The sequence below is a fragment of the Pyxicephalus adspersus genome, chromosome 1 (assembly GCF_032062135.1).
Source record: "Pyxicephalus adspersus chromosome 1, UCB_Pads_2.0, whole genome shotgun sequence".
NCBI lineage: Eukaryota > Metazoa > Chordata > Amphibia > Anura > Pyxicephalidae > Pyxicephalus > Pyxicephalus adspersus.
The window spans coordinates 99,793,114-99,800,813 of NC_092858.1; positions in this window are offsets into that span (position 1 = coordinate 99,793,114).

Here is a 7,700-nt window from a genome sequence, read left to right on the forward strand (position 1 = left end):
TTTTTACTTGATCGCCGCGGCAATCAACACAGAATGGAGGTGCTTTATTTTTATTTTATTTTTTTCTTGCATAAAAAGGTATTTTTTACTTTATATAAAAGGGTTGTAAATATTTTGAGTTTAGGTCTGCTTTAATAAAATCATTTTTTTCACAATCCTTTTATTTTGAGTAATTTTAGAGATGATTTTCTTTGCCTATTTAACATTGGCGAACCCCATGACTTTAAGGTCTTCAGGGAACCCCTTCTATGGTTATCTTTTCCACAACTCACAGTATATTACTATTGTGGTCACTAAGCAGATTGCCTCTTACATTGCTGGCCAATGTAATGAATTTCGCCCTTGCAAATAGTCAGATTTTCTGTCATTTAAACTGACCTTAGAGGCTTAAGTTGTTCATTGCTCAAGGAACCCCTAGCGTTTTAGAGCAATACCTGAATTTATGGTTTAACCTGAAAACTAAAAAAGCATCTATATTGTCAAACTACTGATCGCATTTCACAGTTTTAGCCAGTGGAGCTTTAGCAGACACAGGTAAGGAAACTTTATTAAGAACAGTAGCCTGCACTCTGTATTAAAATGACAAAACTTATTTATCTTTGAAAATATCAGCAAGGTTAACTTATTTCTAACCCTACCTGCATTTTACAGTATTGATTGACCTATCCACTTGGAAAAGAAATGTTACAATTGGAATTGGAATACCCAATATTTCAAATAGTGGCAGTTTTAGGACTTGAGCCAGACAATGTCTGCTTAGATATTCTGCTTTTTAAGATAAAGTGTCTACAGCACAACTTGAGATACAGGTAAGACCTGAAAGACCTAGTACAGAAAACTATTTTCAATAATATTTTCCCAGGCCACAAGCAATAACTTGTTTTTGTTTATCACCATGTAAAGGATCAAACTGGTGACCATGCTGCCAAGGCAGATTTCTTTATCTTTCTAATATGCACTAGATAAAGACACGAGAAATCTGATTGGTTGCTCTGGCCATACAAACAATATTTCCGTAATTATTTTTACACCAGCCCCAATGGATTTCTAGGGCTGCATGCTTGGAATTGCCTGGAACACTCAATAATCAACAAGCACAGCTGTTAAATATCTAACGTTATGTTCCAAAAATCTGTGAAAAAAATCACTTCCACATAGAACTTAACTGTAAAACTTTTAATGATCATACAATCCAACAAAAACTGGAAGTATCATTATTTGGACCAATGATACATCATAGTTTGTTTCTAAAATAATACTTTAACTATAGAATTAACAATATTAAGGTAGAAATAAGCAAAACTGCATTCCTAATTCTAGTTGACGACTATTGAAGAATCTATCAAAGCCATCGTATGTAGCCATGCACCTAACTGTATATAACATTAGGTCTGTATGAATTTTATAAATTTGTAACAAAAAAAAAGGCTCCCTCTAAGGATTGTTGAAAAATGATCAGCTAAATACAGTTAACGTTTACTGGTAAATATAAATACAGGCAACACTTTTCTTGTATTTGTCTGACCCACCAGTCCTAAGATAAACTAAGTCCTACCAAAAGGCCTTGGTGACCTGTTTCTATTATACTGCAGTTAGAGCCATTCAGCTAGATCACGGTTCTGTTCACAACCTTAAAAGAGCAACCAAAACTGTTTTATTGAAAGTAAAACTGTTACATGTGAAAATACATTTTTAATTTTTAACGGATAGTTGGGATCAGAGGAAGAGATGCACCCGCACAATCTAAATGTTATCACAAAAATGACTTTTTCATCTTTTAAGTGCAAACATTTAAAGAAGAAAAAACTTATTTAATCTAAATGTTATTTAATAGTCTTATTTAATCTTAATAGTTTTATCTAAATCTTATTTAATAATCTAAATCTTATTTAAATTTTGTTTATCTAAATCTAATCTAAAAACTTATTTAATTAATAAACTGAGAAAAGCAAAGCATGTTACTTCACCTACAGACATGCCAAGTCTTTTTTAAGCACAACACTCACAGGTAAGGTATTTTCTCTATTACAGATAACATTTTTGACTCACTGACAGGCTGGCATTTCTCCTCCCATAAAAAACTACCTATTTATTTCTATCTGCACACCTTTGTTAATAAGGGGGCTGTATGGATAGTATCTGCTTGCTTCAAATAACCCTTTCACTGCCATTCTCCAGGCAGAACTGCTTTGTTTTCTTTTCACCTGCCCCATCCTATCCCTTTTAGGACCTGGGGGCTTGACACTTGTTTAAAATGATGACCAAAATGGTAGAAGGCATCCATATTGTGGGAACTTAAAATACTAGTGTTGGGAACCACTTTCTGATACTGACATTCTTGTCCAGATTAGAGGTCCATTACATTATCTCTAACGGCTGACCTAATAAAACATTTCTTACTATGATCGAGTAAAATTTTTTCAAGTAGAGTGCGTTTTCAGCTAAAATATACTATTGTGTGCTCTTCTTCCCTTCTATCTGGGATAAAATTGGCCTTGAGGCATCAACCTGCACCTGGAATTCCCTTTAAAAGTCTCAACACAAGGCCTGCCTTAGCTGGTAGAATACTGCTTCTGCCTGAGGATTCCACTGTACCATAGTTTAATACCTACTTTTTGCTAGGTCCATAAAGGATGTGGCCAGATGGGCATATTTGCAGATAAACTTCCTGAAATGTCCCACAATTCCTAGGTAGGACATTTATGTATCTACACAAGATCCTGGAATTTTTTTATGGTCTCTGGACTTTAACCAGGAATGTAGAAAATGTGACTGAGGCCCCCTGTAAACCAAATGGCATTCTGGTGAACTGAAATGCCACCCCCTCCAAATGATAAATGTGGGTGATGACAAGCAGGCTGTGCCGAACCTGGGAACTGACACTGCATGACTTGACCACCCACTGAAGGACTTCTCAGTGAGCCCCAAGTTCTAGATACAATACCCAAGTGAGTTTTGGGTATTTAGTAAGGCTTGACATTTACCCCAACAACCCCATCAAGTTTTCCCCCTGTAATATCAGGCATTAGGTGACCACACGCTCCACATCTTGTTACTTAACTCCTCAAAACATCTGGTCCTAAATCATTTTTCTAAACACCCATGGCCTAGTCCTTCATTTGATTTATCTAATGAGTATGTTTACCAGATCCTGAATTCCAAGACTTCTCAAGAAAATCTTTAGTACCTAATTGACTTATAGGGCTTTTTGGCCATAAAAAATAATCTTAAATTACTACATTGAATGTATCACTTGGTAAAGAAATTCTACCTTTGCTTTTCTTCAGAGCCAGGAGAAGTGGGGAGATCCCTTAAAAGGGGCTCTGGGTCCCCTATGCGACCATCTGGAATTCTGAGGACTTCACCTGCACTGCAATCAGTCAGGACATTCGTCATATTTGCTTTTTTACAGGTAACAAACTACTGCTTGATCTTACTTGTTTTCTCTTTCTCTGCTTTCACTGGATTTATTATTACCTTGCTTCATGGATGCTTTCTCCATTGTGCCTAAAGGCTGTTAGCTTGGAAGTTATCCACAGCCATCACATGGTGCTCTGGTGAACACCAGTGACTCCCTGGAGCAATTGTTTATACTTTCCTGAAGTCTTGAAGCTAAAGTATAGCCCTCCTGCAGCCTGGATTAGCCTAGATTAGTAGATTCTTACCCGGTATGTGTCACTGCTTTAGTTTAGTTTTGGAACTCGCGGACCACTAAATCTATGGGAGTCTGGGTTGTGCATGCGTGGGGAGCCAGTGCGCCCTCACATCGGGGTGCTTCTCCTGACCCCGCTAAGGGGTGCACCGGCCTGAGCCACAGACCACCTCTAGTCTCCGTGCTCTTGCGGCCCAGCTGTCAGATGGCCCACTAGTGCCCACCAGAATTAGTAAAGGGGCTTTTAGAAAGAGTATCTGTGCCCATTAAATAATTCATTTTTCACCAATCAAAACTCCTGCAAAATGCATTACTACATTATTTGACATCATTTTGTGCCCAATGTTTAGCCATAGCTCCCAACGTTTCCCTGATATGTCCCTGGTTCTTTTCTCATCAGTTGTCCCTCTTTTCATCTCCAAAAATTGTGAAATGTGAAAACATTGCTCCTCCATAGATACAGTGCCAGTAGGAAAAGTGTGGTACAGACAACAACTAAACAACTAGATGAAATGGGAAAAAAATGGAGAAAAAGAAAACGAATTGTCACTAACCAAGCACTAATATGCTGCACTATAATAAAGCCCAATTAAGAGTTCTTTGTGTATTACTGTTAAGCTTTTAGGCTCCTATTTGTATTGGTAAAGTGCACCAGCAAGGTTTAAAAATATGTCAGACCATAGCACTCATGAACAATGCTGTTGATTTGGTAGCATTCAAGATTCTTTTTTTAACTTTTTGTGCCACATGTTATGTATCATACTGCATTACTGTAATATATTAAGAGGGTTTGATTATGTTTAAACTTGTTGTTCTTGGGATTAAATCCACTTTAAGTAGTAATGACTGCTGAATAATATTTTTGCAGTATGTACGTATGTATGTATGTGTATATAGATAGATGTAAAATCTTTTACTTGAAGATCAATTTGGAGTAGGTTGCATATTGTCCTCCCTCCTGCTAAAAGGACTACAATTCTATTCATTCAAATAAGAATTTTACACTGTAGAGCTATTTAGTACACTGCAGTTAAGACAGCACAAGACGCTTCTTCATTTTAATTCAGATGTGCTTTTCAGTCACATATCAGTGGATGGTTTAACATTTATATATGGAATGCAGTGCCTGGTGCTACAATAACTTCAGTAGGCATTGGAAAGTCAACTTTTCCACTACAAGAATCTTGCTTTAATCTGAAATTTATTGGATGTTCCTCACAAACCACAAGCAGCTGTGGTTTACCCAGAAGGAACATAATGTCCCACTAGAGTTGTACACACTCATTGGGAAGACAGACTGACTTGTAAATCTGTGATCTGGTTTTGCTTTTGTGTGAGGCCCCCTATGCACTGCGGGTGAGAACTAGGGCATATTATTTAACAGTAGGCAAGCCGGTCCTTTGGAAAGATCAATTTAGCATTTGTTAGTAATATGCCAAAACTGGTTGAAATAACTTTTCTGCTGGTAGAAGTAAATACTTCCAACCATGCACACATTTAAATAAAGTTGAGTATTTTAACAATTATCCTGTGACATGTTATTTGTAACAACTGCATCTACATACCATCCTAATTGACATAGTAAAGCATTTTATCAATATCACAATTTTTGATACTAGCAGTATTTTGTCTAATCTTAGTACATTTTTTACTCCTAATATACGAAAAGGGGGTCTGCCGAACTCTGTGACCTGACCTAAAATCTTTGTGTAATATTAATTGTCAGTATGAATCTGTATGAACCTAAAACATAAACCAGTGTTTTTTTAGAGCACTGTCTCCTACTGCTACTCTCTGAAGAGATGGAATGAGATTTAGGGATGTCAGTACTATGATGATTTGTGTTCCCCTTGCTGGAGAAAAAGCTGTACCTGAGCATTTGCAGATAACCATTCTCATGCTTCTGCTTCATTAAATCCGTGGACATGTCTTTTCTGCACCATTGGTATGGCTGCTTCACTATTCTCCTATTAATCGTCAGATTACTAGTCATGGGGGTAATCTGACTTAAGAAAGCAAAGCCTTCTGCTATACCAAAATTGACACATTCACACAGAACCACAGTTTGGTACACGGTTTGGTAAGTCAGTAATGGGAGAAAACATTAGTTAACATAAGCCTACAGGCAACACAGATGACAAAGGCATTTGTACTCTGCTTCCATAATTAAGGTTTTTTATGAAATGTTTTCTAAAACTTGACAAACAAGTACTAATGACTGACAAATATTGTGAAGCCCAAAGTAATTGCAGGTCCATGCAGAAACCAGTTGAAGATGATGAAAATACCACTGTGCCAGCAGTAAAGAGAACCCCTGCTATTTATTCCACCTTCACTCAGGATTGTGGATGACAAAACTTTGGCAAACATTTTGATTGATCAGAACTGCAAATTGTCATTTTTGGTAAGTTAGTCCTATCTTGCAGAAGAAGTATTGGTATAGTACGCATGTTGTAGCTTATATTTAGTGTGTCTGTTTAGATTGTCAACACCAAAAATGTGTCCAATAAAGACTTGGATGGAGAATAACAGAAAGCATAATTACAGTGATTGTTTGGTGGCATGCCAAAACTTGTGTTTGGAGCTGATACTTTTCCAGACATTTGCCTTTCAGTCCAGATGAAGAGAGATGAGATGTTAGCAAAGAAATATGTTATAATAGGAATCCTCTCTTTGTGATTATAGTACCAAACCATTGTTTTTTTATGGCTAACCATAAAAGAGGGGGGAATTACAAGCTGTGTCACATGGGCAGCTAAATATTTATGGGTTCTAAGTGAAGCAAAAAACAAGACACTCCAAGATATCCAAATATGTTAGATGAACTGGCCACACCAGATTCTCCAATGGTCTCAGACTTTTATTATTATTTTTTTTTTTTTTTTTTTTTTTTTTACTTCACAGGCCTTAGCGGTTTAATAATGTTCCTTGTTAGCAAGAATTGAAAGAGCACTGTGGAAAGTTGTGGATGTCCTCAGGCAGCAGGTAATACAAAATGTTTTCCAGGAACATTGATCACTTGCATACTATTGAAACAAATGAGGCACATTTAACAGCAATGTATGAAGGTACAAAAAGCAAAACAGACTTTCTCAACTCTAGTTCATGCTGGAGGATGCTACTGAACAGGATCTCTGATCCAAGTTCACAGCCAAATAAAAATCAGAACTTCTTTCCTGGTGCTAACATCTTCACTGAGCTTTGTTTTGGGCCTAAGCTGTCTCTGCAGTGGCACGCCTAAACTTGACATTTATTAATCTTGGCATATGTTGAAACTGTACATTTTACTGTGCATGCCAAGCTCAGCATACATTGTAAAAAAAGTTTGAAACAAGCAGCCAGGAATCCTTTATATGAAGTAGAAACATAGTTGTCTCTTTTGCATTATACATCTGGCTATTTGCAGGTTTTAACTAGTTTAACGTTCCACCCTGGGCAGGTCCCTATGGAAGACCTGTAGTTGGATAGTTTCATCAGGTCTCAGGACCCTCTCACAGTTTTATAATCCATCACCATACACCCCTTTCTTGACCTTTTCTGCCTCATGTTTACATGAGGAGAATGGTTAAAGCACTGCTGGAAGTGATTTGACAAGCAGGAGCAACTTTATCTTTAAGCATTTTATTCATGCAGCCCTATACAAATGTTTTGTGCTACACACATTTTCTAGTACTTTTGGGGTTCCAAACTAGCGAAACCATTACTAGCCATTAAATGATTTATTCCATTACCTCCTCTACCCCCCGAAGCAATGTAGCTCCAGTTCCAACCTCTGGAGGAACTGCACAACAGCATCAGAAACTAGTGAGCCTTGAGTCTTTCAGTTTGACATCACTGACTGGGCTGCTGCTGGGCAACATTCACCTGACTGTGACCTCATATTACAGATGTCTGGGTTAATTTGCCCACTAACAAGTAGCACACTTTACCACCTTTTCAGCAATTAAAATGAAAAAAAAAAAAAGCTTTTCAAGTCGATTTTAGTTCTTACTGCAACAATACAAAATGCAGAATCTTAGTCCTATAGAGAAACAATAAATCTTAGACC